The sequence below is a fragment of the Musca autumnalis genome, unplaced genomic scaffold (assembly GCF_047663935.1).
Source record: "Musca autumnalis isolate F117 unplaced genomic scaffold, ASM4766393v1 scaffold_3, whole genome shotgun sequence".
In the NCBI taxonomy this organism is placed as follows: domain Eukaryota; kingdom Metazoa; phylum Arthropoda; class Insecta; order Diptera; family Muscidae; genus Musca; species Musca autumnalis.
The window spans coordinates 9,871,170-9,887,319 of NW_027411866.1; the positions used below are offsets into that span (position 1 = coordinate 9,871,170).

Below are 16,150 nucleotides of genomic sequence, written 5' to 3' on the forward strand. Positions count from 1 at the left end.
CTGCTGAGTAGATGGGCTCAAAGGCCACCTACTGCTGAGTAGATGGGCTCAAAGGCCATCTACTGTTGAGTAGATGGGCTCAAAGGACATCTATTGTTGAGTAGATGGGCTCAAAGGCCATCTACTGCTGAGTAGATGGGATCAAAGGCCATCTACTGCTGAGTAGATGGGATCAAAGGCCATCTACTGCTGGGCTTAAAGGCCATCTACTGCTGAGTAGATGGGTTTAAAGGGCATCTACTGCTGAGTAGATGTGATCAAAGGCTCGAAGCTCAGCGCCAATTCACCATTAAATTTATTTGATCAAAGACCAACCTTCTTGGAGTTCATTAACTTACAATTCAATTAATAAAACTAAATAGAATATGATGCAGAAATGTTCAGAGGTGCTCTATAATAGTTTGAGAATTCATGTTTTCCTCTGAATCCCATTTTTCCATAGCAACATCACATTTATTCCTGATTTTGTTTAATTATTTGTCAATTAAATGTAATTCAAATTTGCTCTTGACCTCCTCTTCAATAGAAAAATTTGACGATATAACGGCTGTCGAACACATCGGATGCGGCGGCCTTGATTTTTATTTAGTGCAGCAGCAACGCATTTTAGCCTGTGTCTCTAAACGTGTTCACTCAATAAATAATTTAAATTGAATTCAAATTGATTGATATTGAAAATCGAACAAACATGAAAAGTGATTTATAACAAGTCCAAGATTCCGCAACAAGTGAAAACAGGTTTTCTGTCTAGAGTGACTAAAACAAAATTCAATTTCATGTCAATTTAAAAATAGTTTTAGAATTTATTGAAAACACTTTCTTGTAAATGAAGTAAACTTACGAATCACGAATATGTGCAACGGTTTGTTTGGTATTTGTTTTTTATCGAAAGCTTTAGAATTAACACTTTTTTTGTTTTTGCTTCAATTGTGCTGAGCGTTCGGTTTGCTGGCTGGCTGCCTGACTGACTGACCCTCTGTATATCAATTAATTAACCGACATTTATTTCGAGTTTATCGAACGATTTATTGTTATGACTGAGACTTGAGGCCTGAAAAAACTGTTCAGGCTACCGCCTAGCCATATAAGAACGCAGCAACAAATCGAATCAGTATGCCACACGAAATGTGTCATCAATTAAAAACGAAAGTCAATAAAACAATACTCAGGCCTAAGCGATATTTTTTAATTATGGCCCAACAGATAAAGACGATCAGAAGGAAAAATAAGCAAAAAATATATAATTAAAGTGGAACCCTGCAAAAATAACCAGCAATTGATCTAAGTTTCTTGTATAAAATCAATATGGCTGTGGTTCCCCTAACAAAGTCCCCACTGTAGAATGCAAAAGACGCTGCAAAATCAACAACCAGTAGCTGAATTTGTTTTTTTTTCATTCTGCAGAACTCAATTGAAAAGAATTTATTAAAAAAAAGCACAAACTGCATTGCATTTAAGGTGATGATGAGTAGCTTAGAACTCAAAACAGACACTGAACGTGACTCAATATTGCCAATGGACATGGTTTTGAAATTAATCATTCAAAGTATTTCAAAATACACAATGCCTACCAACGAAGGTAAACAACAACAGCAACAATTAATCATGAAATGTGTTAATACGGTTCATATGTTTACAAAGGCAAGGTGGAGAGAGAGGTTTTTAAAAAATACTGCAATTAAAGTTCAATAAAATTGTTGAGGCTTCATTTGCAACGTCTCCAACGTTTTTTATTTCTATTTCACACTTCCTATTCCCATTCGCAAATAGTGGGAGTTATGTTGTATTCCGCCAGACTATGGTTATGTGAACATTTGCTTCCTATTAAACCGCATTAAAACCACACTATAGTGACAAATTGTGGATGACAAATGGCAGCAAATGGGGAAGGATAGCTATAAGGGATAAATAATTTTAAATTTTATTTGAAGGGTCCCACATACATTCTAAAGAAGACCACCACCCAAAAAAGGGTAGGTGGCCTGCCTTTAAGACCACCTAAGAAACTGTAGATAACCTTTAAAGACACCTACGAAGCAGTAGAGGGCCCTTAAAGCCAATTTATACATTCTCTGAGCTCATCTACTCTGCACTAGGCTATCTATGAGGCCATCTACTCTGTAATAGATAACCGTTAAGACCACCTACGATGTAGAAGATGACCACCATCGAAGCAGTATATGGTATTTAAGACCACTTACGAAGCAGTAGATGACCTTTAATGCCATCCAAGATTTCGCCTATAAGCACATATATGTACATTGTAGAATATGGCCTTAGAGCTCTTCTCCAGTAGATGGCATTTACGCCCATCTTCTCAGCAGTATATAAGCGTTGATTGCATCTACTCGTCAGAAGATGGACATTAAGCCCATCACCTGAGCTATAGATGTCCTATGAACCCCTCTACTCTGTAGTAGATGGACTTTAAACACATCTACGTAGCAATAGATGGCAGTTACGCCCATCTACGCAGCATTTGAAGTATTCTAGCCCACCAACTCAGCAATAGGTGGCCTTTGAGAAACTCTGATGAAAAGTAGATTGCCTTTGATCCAATGTACTATGCAGTAGATGATATTTCAACCCATCTAATCAACACTAGAAGGTCTTTTAGGATGGGCCTTTCAGCCGATCTACTCAGCAGTAGGTGGCCTATCTATTCAGCTGTTCGATCTTCTCTGCAGCAGATGGCGTTTGACTCAATCTATTATGCAGCAAATGGCCTTTGAGCCTATCTACTCTACAGTAGATGCCATTGAGCCCACCCACCCTAGAGTAGATGCCCCTTGAGCCGTTCAACTCCACAGTCACAAAGCACATTTTTTATAGAAAAAGTGTCACAATTGACATTTCTCTAAAGAAAAAGTGTCCCAATTGACATTATTCTGAAGAAATAGGGTCACAAATTACACTTTTCTATAGAAAAATTGTCACAACTTACAGTTTTATGTAGAAAAATTTTTACAAATTACCTTTTTCTATAGAAATGAAAATGAAAAATTTCTGACATTAATAGAAAAACTGTCACAAATGACGTTTATCTATAAAACAATTGCTACAACTGACGTTTTTCTATAGAAAAATTGTCACAACTGCTATTTTTCTATAGAAAAATTGTCACAACTGCTATTTTTCTATAGAAAAATTGTCACAACTGCTATTTTTCTATAGAAAAATTGTCACAACTGCTATTTTTCTATAGAAAAATTGTCACAACTGCTCTTTTTCTCTAGAAAAATTGTCACAAATTACTTTTTTCTCAGAAAAATTATTACAAATGATATTTTTCTACAAAAAGTTTGTCACAAAAAGCACGTTTCTATAGAAAAATTGTCACAAATGACATTTTGCTGTGACCATAGCATTTTTCTATAAAAATTTTCACAAACAACAGTTTCCTACAGAAAAATTGTCACAAAAAGCTCGTTTCTATAGAAAAACTGTCACAAATTACATTTTTCTATTGGAAAATTGTAACAAATTGCTTTTTACTATAAAAAAATTGTCACAGATGACATTTTGTTTATAGAAAAATTGTTTTCAATAGAAATTTGTGACAAATGATATTTTCCTATTGAAAAAATTGTCACAATTTACATTTTTCTAAAGAAAAAGTGTCACAATTGAAAATTTTCTAATGAAATGGTGTCCCAATTGAAAAATTTCTGAAGAACAGTGGCACAAATTATACCTTTCCTTAGAAAACATGTCACAAATTATATTTTTTATAGAAAAAATTCACAAATGACATTTTTCTGAAGAAATAGTGTCACAAAATACACTGTTCTATAGAAAAGTTGTCACAAAATTGTCAGAAATAGAATTTTTCTATAGAAAAATTTTCACAAATGACATTTTTCTGTAGAAAAAATTTCACAAATGACATTTTTTTTAGAAAAATTGTCACAAATGACATTTTTCTATAGAAAAATTGTCACAAATGACATTTTTCTGAAGAAATAGTGTCACAAATTACACTTTACTATAGAAAAATTGTCACAACTTCCCTTTTTCTGTAGAAAAATTATCAAAAATTATATTTTCCTAACGAAAATTTGTAGCAAATGACATTTTTCTATAAATAAATTGTCACAAATAAAATTTTTTATAGAAAAATTTTCACAAATGACTTTTTCTATAGAAAAATTGTCACAACTAAAATTTTTTTATAGAAAAATTGTCACAACTGATATTTTTCCATAGAAAAATTGTCACAACTGACATTGTCACAACTGATATTTTTCCATAGAAAAATTGTCATAACTGACATTTGTCTATAGAAAAATAGTCACAAATGAAATTTTTCTATAGAAAAATTGTCACAAATGACATGTTTCTATAGCAAAATTGTCACAACTGACATTTTTCTATAGAAAATTTGTCACAAATAAAATTTTTTATAGAGAAATTTCCCCAAACGACATTTTCCTAAATTGTCACAAATGACACTTTTCTATAGAAAAGTTGTCGCAAATGAAATTTTTCTATAGAAAAGTTGCCACAACTGACATTTTTCTATAGAAAATTGCCGTAACTGACATTTTTGTATAGAAAAGTTGTCACAATGTCGTTTTTCTAGAGAAAAATTGTCACAACTGACGTGTTTCTATAGAAAAATTGTCACAACTGACATTTTTCTATAGACACATTGTCACAACTGACATTTTTCTATAGACACATTGTCACAAGTGACATTTTTCTATAGACAAATTGTCACAGCTGACATTTTTCTATAGACACATTGTCACAACTGACATTTTTCTATAGAAAAACTGTCACAACTGACATTTTGCTATAGAAAAATTGTCACTTCTGACATTTTTCTATAGAAAAGTTGTCGCATATTAGATTTTTTTACAGAAAAATTGTCAAAGCTAAAATTTTTCTTTAGAAAAATTGTCAAAGCTAACATTTTTCTATAGAAAAATTGTCACAACTGGCATTTTTCTATAGGAAAAATGTCACAAATGACACTTTTCTATAGAAAATTTGTCACAACTGACATTTTTCTATAGAAAAATTGTTACAACTGACATTTTCCTATAGAAAAATTGTCGCAAATGACATTTTTCTATAGAAAAATTGTCGCGAATGACATTTTTCTATAGCAAAATTGTCGCGAATGACATTTTTCTATAGAAAAATTTTCGCAAATGACATTTTTCTATAGAAAAATTGCCACAACTGACATTTTTCTATAGAAAAATTGTCACAACTGACATTTTTCTATAGAAAAATTGTCACAACTGACATTTTTCTATAGAAAAATTGTCACAACTGACATTTTTCTATAGAAAAATTGTCACAACTGACATTTTTCTATAGAAAAATTGTCACAACTGACATTTTTCTATAGAAAAATTGTCACAACTGACATTTTTCTATAGAAAAATTGTCACAACTGACATTTTTCTATAGAAAAAATGTCACAACTGACACTTTAATATAGAAAAATTGTCAGAACTGTTTGTCAGAACACTTCTCTATAGAAAAGTTGCGCAAATGATATTTTTCTATAGAAAAATTGGCACAAGCTCCTTTTTTCTGCAGAAAAACTATCAAAAATTATATTTTCTTAAAGAAAAATTGTCGCAAATGTAATTTTTCTATAGAAAAATTGTCACAAATAAAATTTTTTTATAGAAAAATTGTCACAACTGGCATTTTTCTATAGAAAAATTATCACAACTGACATTTTTCTATAGAAAAATTGTCACAACTGACATTTTTCTATAGAAAAATTATCACAACTGACATTTTTCTATAGAAAAATTGTCACAACTGACATTTTTCTATAGAAAAATTGTCACAACTGACATTTTTCTATAGAAAAATTGTCACAAATGAAACTTCTCTATAGAAATGTTGCGCAAACGTCATTTTTTATAGAAAAATTGTCACAACTGACATTTTTCTCTAGAAAACTAGCCACAACTGACATTTTTCTATAGAAAAATTATCACAACTGACATTTTTCTCTAGAAAACTAGCCACAACTGACATTTTTCTATAGAAAAATTGTCACAACTGACATTTTTCTATAGAAAAATTGTCACAAATGGCACTTCTCTATAGAAAAGTTGCGCAAACGTAATTTTTCTATAGAAAAATTGTCACCACTGACATTTTTCTATAGAAAAATTATCACAAATGACATACTCTATAGAAATGTTGCGCAAACGTAATTTTTCTATGGAAAAATTGTCACAGCTGACATTTTTCTATAAAAAAATGTCACAACTGACATTTTTCTATAGAAAACTTGCCACAAATGACATTTTTCTATAGAAAACTTGCCACAACTGACATTTTTCTATAGAAAACTTGCCACAACTGACATTTTTCTATAGAAAAATTGTCACAACTGAAATTTTTCTAAAGAAAAATTGTCCCAAATGGCATTTTTCTATAGAAAAATTGTCCCAAATGAGATAGTTCTATAGAAAAATTGTCCCAAATGAATTTTTCTATAGAAAAAGGGTCACAAATGACAGTTTTGTATAGAATATTATTCAAAAATTTCACAAAGATTGTCGCAAACCATATTTTTCTATAGAAAATTTGTCACAAATTAAATTTTTCTATAGAAAAATTGTCACAAATGAAATTTTTCTTTAAAAAGTTTGTGACAAAAAATATTTTTCTATAAAAAAGGTGTCCCAAAAAAACTTTTCACCTTTACTGTACTGCATGTTTGCATGCAATTTCTCTGTTTTTGATACAAATTTGTTTTGTTTTGTTGTGTTATTATTATTTTTTGGGAATTGAATTAAGTTTATTGCCATAGGTGTTGTATTACATAGTATTCGTGTCTTTTTGTTGTTGTTTAATTTGGAGTCATATTATTTTGAATGCATAACAAATATAATTACATAATTATGCTTTTTAAATAAAGTTGCCGCACAAAAAAAAAATAACAAACAATCTGAGAACAAGGGGTTGGGATTTCTATGACAAATCTGGTGATGATGTTTTGATGGTGATAATGAATGTCTCCAAGTGGTGGTAGATGTTGTTGTTGTCAATCTCTGATGAAAATGTCATGTCTCATCGTTTGTTTTTTTTTTGTGTTTGTTTTGCTGTTCACTTTATTCATCAAATTGAAATAACACGTATGTTTTATGATGATGATGATGTTACCAATAATGATTTTGTTGTTGCTTTTTGAATGCAAAATTTGCATCATCAGCAATCCATGGTTGTTTGTTTTTTTCAGTTCTTTATGTTGTTGAAAAGTTGTTGACTTTTTGTAAATTTGCAAAATTTTCGTTTAATAAATTTTAATTAACATTTAAAATTATAACCATTTAGGAGGGTAAAATATGGAAGAAATATGCCTTCGCCAATTCTGAACATTCCTGCGGTTTCGTGGCGTCCATTTTCTTATCGTTTGAAATTCTTAGTCAATTAATGTCGCATTATGTGCAATATTTAAAAGCTATGACATGCAGATCTATTCAAATGTGAGGAATTATATTTGTCACATGTTTGGAATACTAATTTCTTGGGGGTAGTTTGGCGGTAGTTTGTTTCAGTTACGGAAATATTTTATTTCACAAAAGCTATGCATCTTAACTGATGGGTTTTGCTATGCAGAACAGTTCTGCCACCACCCATCACAAAATTTGTTCAATATTTTTTAATGAATATTTATAACACCGATCACCGATAAGCTCTAGATTGCTCATTCTATGCAAAACTGCTTTCGAAACGGATGCACAGCCAAACTTTGCGCGTGTTTGCATGTCTTGTTCGAGATAATTTGTGGTTGAATAACCCCTTTCTGGGGTAAATATTAATAATATAAACTATAAATAACACTCTTGTAAATATAAACAAAATAATACAAAAACAAACAATACAAAAAATTGCGATAAAAAATGAACACCCTGAACATTTTAGGTACAAAGGCTTGCAATTTTGTTTTCCTGTAGTGCCAACCAACATCATTGAGGAATGCCCTTCATTTGTATTTTGCAAAACGTAAATCAATTATAAAGACACTCTGGCAGTCCGTCACTCACTCATCGACCACAACACAAATCTTGGCGCACAGATGGCCCACCATCACCACCAACACCACCGGCAGCCTTTCCAAGAACTTTTTTGTTTACAAAAATAAGTGCAAATTTAATTAAAAAACTCAACTACGGAAGTTTTTGTTGTAGTACTCTTTTTCTCCAGCTCTACAATAGCATCACTATTCTTTCCATCTTTCGTTCGTTCATTTATTGACTCATTCATCCATCCAGCCATTTAGTAATAAGAACAGCAACAACCACAAAACTTCCACATAGGATCTAATTATAAACTCCAAAGTTGAACAACTCCATTGAATGCATTCACCAGCTGCCATTAAACTCTAGACCTATTTCCAATGCTTTTTATTCGAAATTTTTCCTGTTCCCTTTTTTCATCTTCTTCTCTGTGGTTGTGTTACCGTTGGAACATTTCCTTGTCTCGTAATGTGACAAAAGTTACAACATGTTAAAAGTTGAAATAGTTTTCAACTGCTCTAAGCTATTGTATTGGAGTTAATAGATTATTTACATGTGAGTGAAGTTAATGGATAATGGGAAGAATCCCAACACAAAAAACAAACACAAATCGATAAGGAAAATTTCAATTTCGTCAAAATAGACAATTAAACTTATCTACAGAAATATAGAAAAATGTCACGCGTGTCAAATTTTTTTATAGAAAAATGTCAGCGGTGGCAATATTTCTATAAAAAATCTCGTCTGTGACAAATTTTCTATAGAAAAATTTCACCAGTGACAAATTTCCTATAGAAAAATTTTATAAGCGGTAATTTTTCTATAGAAAAATGTCATTAGTGACACTTTTTCTATACAAAAATGTCATTAGTGACACTTTTTCTATACAAAAATGTCATCAGACACTTTTTCTATAGAAAAAGTGTCACTGTGACATTATGACATTTTTCTATAGAAAAATGTCATCGGTGACACTTTTTCTATAGAAAAATGTCACTAGTGACACTTTTCCTATAGAAAAATGTCACTTGTGACACTTTTCCTATAAAAAAATGTCACTAGTGACACTTTTTTTTATAGAAAAATGTCATCAGTTACACTTTTTCTATAGAAAAATGTCATCGGTGACACTTTTTCTGTAGAAAAATGTCATCGGTGACACTTTTTCTGTAGAAAAATGTCATTAGTGACACTTTGTCATCAGTGACCCGTATTCTATAGAAAAATATCATTAGTGACACTTTTTATACCCTCAGCATTTATGCTAACGAGGGTGTATACACTTTCATACGGGCAAAATGTGCCTCATCGAAATAATGGATTTAGACCCCAAGTATGTTTGGACGAAATGTGTTTCAGACAATTTGGAGTCGATTGAGCAATGTCCGTCCGTCTGTCTGTCTGTCTGTCTGCCTGTCTGGCTGGCTGGAGCGCACGATAACTCTCGAACGGATGAACCGATTCGGTTCAAATTTTGGCCTTCGTAATATTTTGCCCAAACTTAGTTTAAGTTCGAAGATGAGCTATATCGGTCCACTCCTTCCGGTACCTCCCCCACAAAAGTTCGAAAATGTTCGGAAAATTTGTGCGCACGATAACTCTTGAAGGGAGTAACCGATTTAGTCTACACTTTGCCCATCGTGGAGTGTGTGCCAGAGTTAGATCAGGTTTTAATATGGACTCAATCGGTCCACTCCGTCGGGTACCTCCCACATAAAAATTTGGAAAAGTTCAGTTTAGGACCATCTCTCGAATCGCTTTGATTTTTGCTTTAGCAACTTGTATTCACTGCCCTTCATACGACGGTATAAGTTTCATCAGGGGCAAGTCCATACTTCCTGAGAAAATAGCCTGAAAGTTGCAAAAAAAACCCTATGACACTGTGTGAGAAGGTTGGAGCGCAAAATAACTCTCGAACAGGTCTGCCGATTCGGCCCAAAGTTTGGCCTTAGTAATATTTTGTCCAAACATAGTTTAAGTTCGAAGATAAGCCATATCGGTCCACTCCTTCAGGTACCTCCCCCACAAAAGTTCAAAAATGTTCGGAAAATTTGTTCATACGGCAACTCTTAAAGGGAGTGGCCGAATTGGTCCATACTTTACACATCCAAATATATCTACCAGATATAGATCAGGTTCAAATATGGACTATATTTGTCCACTCCATCCGGTACCTCCCACACAAAATTTCGGATACATGTTCACTTTAAGACCTGCTCTCGAATCACTCTGATTTTTGTTGAAGCAACTTGCATTCGCTGCCTCAATTGCGATGGTAAAAGTTGTTTCAGGGGCAAGTCCATACTTCTTGAGCAAACATCCCTGAAGTTGTAAAAAACCCCTATGCTACCATATGTAGTGGCTGGAGATCCATTCTTTTTAGTATCTCCTCCGCAAAACTTTTGATCTTTAATCCTAATCAACATTTTTGTCAGTTCAAACGCCCAACATTTTAAAAACTCCCTAAATAAATGCGTTTTTTGGGAATTTTTTTTTTCAATATACACAGGCTGAGGGTATATCTCTGTCGGCAAAGCCGACTGATACTTTTTTACTTGTTCTATAAAAAAATTCCATCAGTGACACTTTTTTTATAGAAAAATGTAATCAGTGACACTTTTTCTATAGAAAAATGTTAACAGTGACATTTTTCTATAGAAAAATGTCATCAGTGGCACTTTTTCTATAGACAAATGTCATTAGTGACACTTTTTCTATAGAACAATTTCATTAGTGACACTTTTTCTATAGAAAAATTTCATTTCATGCCATTAGAGTCTCTTTTTCCATAGAAAAATGTCATTAGTGACACTTTTTCTCTAGAAAAATGTCATTAGTGGCACTTTTTCTATAGAAAAATGTCATCAGTGACACTTTTTCTATAGAAAAATGTCATCGGGGACACTTTTTCTATAGAAAAATGTCATCAGGGACACTTTTTCTATAAAAATATGGCATTAGTGACTATTTTTCTATAGGAAAATGCCACCAGTGAAACCTTTTCTATAGAAAAATGTCATCAGTGACACTTTTCCTATAGAAAAATATTATCAGTGACACTTTTTCTATAAAAAAATATCATCAGTGACACTTTTTCTATAGATAAATGTCATCAGTGACACATTTTCTATAGAAAAATGTCATCGGTGAAAATTTTTCTATAGAAAAATGTCATTAGTGACTCTTTTTCTATAGAAAAACGTCATCAGGGACAAATTTTCTATAGAACACAATTTTTCTATAGAAAAATGTCATCAGTGACACTTTTTCTATAGAAAAATGTCATCAGTGACACTCTTTCTATAGAAAAATGTTAACAGTGGCAATTTTTCTATAGAAAAATGTCATTAGTGACACTTTTTCTATAGAAAAATGTCATTAGTGACACTTTTTCTATAGAAAAATGTCATTAGTGACACTTTTTCTATAGAAAAATGTCATCAGTGACACTTTTTCTATAAAATGTCATCAGTGACACTTTCTATAGAAAATGTCATCAGTGATACTTTTTTTATAGAAAAATGTCATCAGTGACTATTTTTCTATAAAAATGTCATCAATGACTAATTTTCTATAGAAAAATGTCATCAGTGACTATATTTCTATAGAAAAAATTGTATCAGTGAAACTTTTTCTAAAGAAAAATGTCATCAGTGAAACTTTTTCTAAAGAAAAATGTCATCAGTGAAACTTTTTCTGAAGAAAAATGTCATCAGTGACACTTTTTCTATAGAAAACATTTCATTAGTGGCACTTTCTCTATAGAAAAATTTCATTAGTGACACTTTCTCTATAGAAAAATGTCATTAATGAAACTTTTTGTCATCAGTGTCACTTTTTCTATAGAAAAATGTCATCAGTAACACTTTTTCTATAGAAAAATGTCATTAGTGACACTTTTTCTATAGAAAAATGTCATTAGTGACACTTTTTCTATAGAAAAATGTCATTAGTGACACTTTTTCTATAGAAAAATGTCATTAGTGACACTTTTTTTATAGAAAAATGTCATCAGTGAACATTTTTCTATAGAAAAATGTCATTAATGAAACTTTTTGTCATCAGTGTCACTTTTTCTATAGAAAAATGTCATCAGTGACACTTTTTCTATAGAAAAATGTAGTCAGTGACACTTTTTCTATAGAAAAATGTCATCAGTGACACTTTTTCTATAGAAAAATGTAGTCAGTGAAACTTTTCTATAGAAAAATGTCATTAGTAACACTTTTTCTATAAAAATATGGCATTAGTGACTATTTTTCTATAGGAAAATGCCACCAGTGAAACCTTTTCTATAGAAAAATGTCATCAGTGACACTTTTCCTATAGAAAAATATTATCAGTGACACTTTTTCTATAAAAAAATATCATCAGTGACACTTTTTCTATAGATAAATGTCATCAGTGACACATTTTCTATAGAAAAATGTCATCGGTGAAAATTTTTCTATAGAAAAATGTCATCAGTGACACTTTTTCTATAGAAAAATGTAGTCAGTGACACTTTTTCTATAGAAAAATGTAGTCAGTGACATTTTTTCTATAGAAAAATGTCATCAGTGACACTTTTTCTATAGAAAAATGTAGTCAGTGAAACTTTTCTATAGAAAAATGTCATCAGGGACACTTTTTCTATAAAAATATGGCATTAGTGACTATTTTTCTATAGGAAAATGCCACCAGTGAAACCTTTTCTATAGAAAAATGTCATCAGTGACACTTTTCCTATAGAAAAATATTATCAGTGACACTTTTTCTATAAAAAAATATCATCAGTGACACTTTTTCTATAGATAAATGTCATCAGTGACACATTTTCTATAGAAAAATGTCATCGGTGAAAATTTTTCTATAGAAAAATGTCATCAGTGACACTTTTTCTATAGAAAAATGTAGTCAGTGACACTTTTTCTATAGAAAAATGTCATCAGTGACATTTTTTCTATAGAAAAATGTCGTAGGTGACACTTTTCCAATGGAAACATTTCATAGGTGACACTTTTTCTATACAAAAATGGCATCAGTGACTATGTTTCTATAGAAAAATGTCATCAGTGACACTTTTTCTATAGAAAAATGTCATCAGTGACACTTTTTCTATAGAAAAATGTCATCAGTGACACTTTTTCTATAGAAAAATGTCATCAGTGACATATTTTCTATAGAAAAATGTCATCAGTGACATATTTTCTATAGAAAAATGTCATCAGTGACACTTTTTCTATAGAAAAATGTCATTAGTGACACTTTTTCTATAGAAAAATGTCATTAGTGACACTTTTTCTATAGAAAAATGTCATAAGTGACACTTTTTCTATAGAAAAATGGCATCAGTGACACTTTTTCTATAGAAAAATGGCATCAGTGACACTTTTTCTATAGAAAAATGGCATCAGTGACACTTTTTCTATAGAAAGATGTCATCAGTGACAAATGTTCTATAGAAAAATGTCATGGGTGACAATTTTCTATAGAAAAATGTCATCAGTGATTTTTTAGTATAGAAAAATGCCATCAGTGACACTTTTTCTATAGAAAAATGTCATCAGTGACACTTTTTCTATAGAAAAATGTCATTAGTGGCACTTTTTCTATAGAAAAATGACATTAGAGTCTCTTTTTCTATAGAAAGATGTCATTAGTGTCATTAGAAAAATGTCATTAGTGACCCTTTTTCTATAGAAAAATGTCATTAGAGTCTCTTTTTCTATAGAAAAATGTCATTAGTGTCATTAGAAAAATGTCATCAGTGACACTTTTTCTATAGAAAAATGTCATCAGTGACACTTTTTCTATAGAAAAATGTCATTAGTGGCACTTTTTCTATAGAAAAATGTCATTAGAGTCTCTTTTTCTATAGAAAAATGTCATTAGTGTCATTAGAAAAATGTCATTAGTGACCCTTTTTCTATAGAAAAATGTCATTAGAGTCTCTTTTTCTATAGAAAAATGTCATTAGTGTCATTAGAAAAATGTCATCAGTGACACTTTTTCTATAGAAAAATGTCATCAGTGACACTTTTTCTATAGAAATATGTCATCAGTGGCACTTTTTCTATAGAAAAATGTCATTAGAGTCTCTTTTTCTATAGAAAAATGTCATTAGTGTCATTAGAAAAATGTCATTAGTGACCCTTTTTCTATAGAAAAACGTCATCAGCGACACTTTTTCTATAGAAAAAAGTCATCAGTGACTATTCTTCTATAGAAAAATGTCATCAGTGACACTTTTTCTATAGAAAAATGTCATCGGTTACTATTTTTCTATTGAAAAATGTCATCAGTGACTATTTTAAGTGGGTCCTTAACTTGTTCATCTGTGAACTATACTAAAATTTATTTCGTAGAATCTTATCCTTCAAACATCAGCTAGACAAAGCTGTCTACAACTTGCATTGGGCAATTTCACCTTAAACTTATGTTACATACATACATATATACTGTTATTACATATTTGCCTCATGTTCGCCAGTAAATGGACACGAATCTTAGCACAATTTTATGCAAAATGAAACCAAAACACCAAAAAAACGAATGTCAGTAATCACAAAATAAAGAAGATAATAAACATGCAAACAAATTGCCACTGAACCTCCAGCTATTTTTCTAATGCTAACAACCAACATCATCATCGTCATATCGGATACAAGGAAATGTTAAAAGACACAATACGATTACAAAATAAAAACTAAAATGAAGATGAAATCCACACAAATGAACACATGCTCACATTGATAACTACACAAGAAAAGAAGATTTCCGTTGCAAGTTTCAATTTATTTCTGCGTGGTATTGATGGTTATGAAATTTTGAAGATGTGAAATGATTTTCAGATCAAATTTGCCAAGGTGACAAAATATAATCAAGATTATTTTTAAAATTCTTCTCTTTTAAAATCTTGGCATCAATACGAAATACGTTTTTCATCAAATACGGTCTCAATCTCCAAAAAGGGACCTGGTTAAGTTTGATTTAAAATTAGAAAATGAAAAGAATTTAGATATTGCCTTAATGGGAGAAGTGCCACTAATTTGTGAGAAAAAACTTTACCAAGAGTTTCTTTGCTTCCGACAGCGACTAGCTAAATATAAGAACGGTGTCTAAAAATAGTATCTAATTAAATGCCCATTGATCTAATCCGCTTTATTGTCTGTTCCTAATGAAAAACATGCCATAACAAACGCCCATTCATCGCCATTAATCTGGAGAAGGCTCGTCTTCTGTTTCTGAAAAAAATATTTAAATTAATATTAGATTGACAACCTCAGCCAGCAGTCATCAAGACAGGGAGCGTGGGTTGTTACATTTCCACTCCATTTTAACTGGTTCTGTTATGGTAATATGCGTCACATTAATATTGAGGCAGGATCTCTTCTAAGCTATGCTAATCTCAACAAAATCTAAAGCAAACGTCATGGCTCTCAAGAAACCGCACGAGGCCATGAGATAAATGGCAGACAACACGCATGTGTCTGAAAAAAAAACAAATCCGGGGAAGGGCAAAAGTGGTGGGGAGAACTCTTTTTTAGCCTTAAATAAAAAATTCACAGGGCATTGTGTTCAACGCATCACACTCTTGGCCAAAAGGCTGGCGCTTTAAGGTTACCGGTTTCTACCCATTTTTGGCTACCTTTATTGTTGTCAGGCCTCGTAGCAAAGCAGCAATACAACTGTGCTGTTCAACAACAGCACCTCGAGACACTTCAACTCATTTTTAACACAGAGACAACCACTTGGTAGACAGCTAAGAAAAAGAAGAGGATTGTGAATGACAGTGGAGCATTTGTCGGAATGACATCTGAGCATTCGGAGCCTCCACTAACAATAAATGTACTATGAGCCAGTATAACGAAGGCCACATACCATTCTACTTATGGAGAAGGGCACTGTATGTGTGATCAGAGATCATACTACAATAAATGTATGGGCTAAGGAGTTACACTTAAAAAAATTAATTCAGGTGCCATCTACCGTTTACCACAACACAGACGCCATCTACCGTTGAATGGTTGGGTTTAAAAATCATCTGGTCTATAGCAGTAGGACGTAGATGTCAATCACTGTTGGCAAAATGACCTCACAGCCCTCTAAAGAGCCCCTGGGAAGTAATCTCCAGCTATCATAGGATATCATCATCCAAGGACTTTAGA

At 32.0% G+C, this 16,150-nt stretch overlaps 1 protein-coding gene across 3 annotated transcripts in view; it reads right to left on the bottom strand.

Annotated features, from left to right (window-relative positions):
• DAAM (disheveled-associated activator of morphogenesis-like protein) overlaps positions 1-16,150 on the bottom strand; it is a 290,481-nt gene that overhangs the window by 254,386 nt on the left and 19,945 nt on the right. Inside the window, exon 1 of one of the 3 annotated variants that reach the window (XM_073979558.1) lies at positions 842-1,039. The exons of the other annotated variants lie outside the window; for them this stretch is intronic. The gene's annotated coding sequence lies outside the window, so the exon portion shown is untranslated. Of the gene's footprint in view, positions 1-841; positions 1,040-16,150 lie in introns of those variants that run through there. 3 annotated transcript variants of the gene reach the window in all.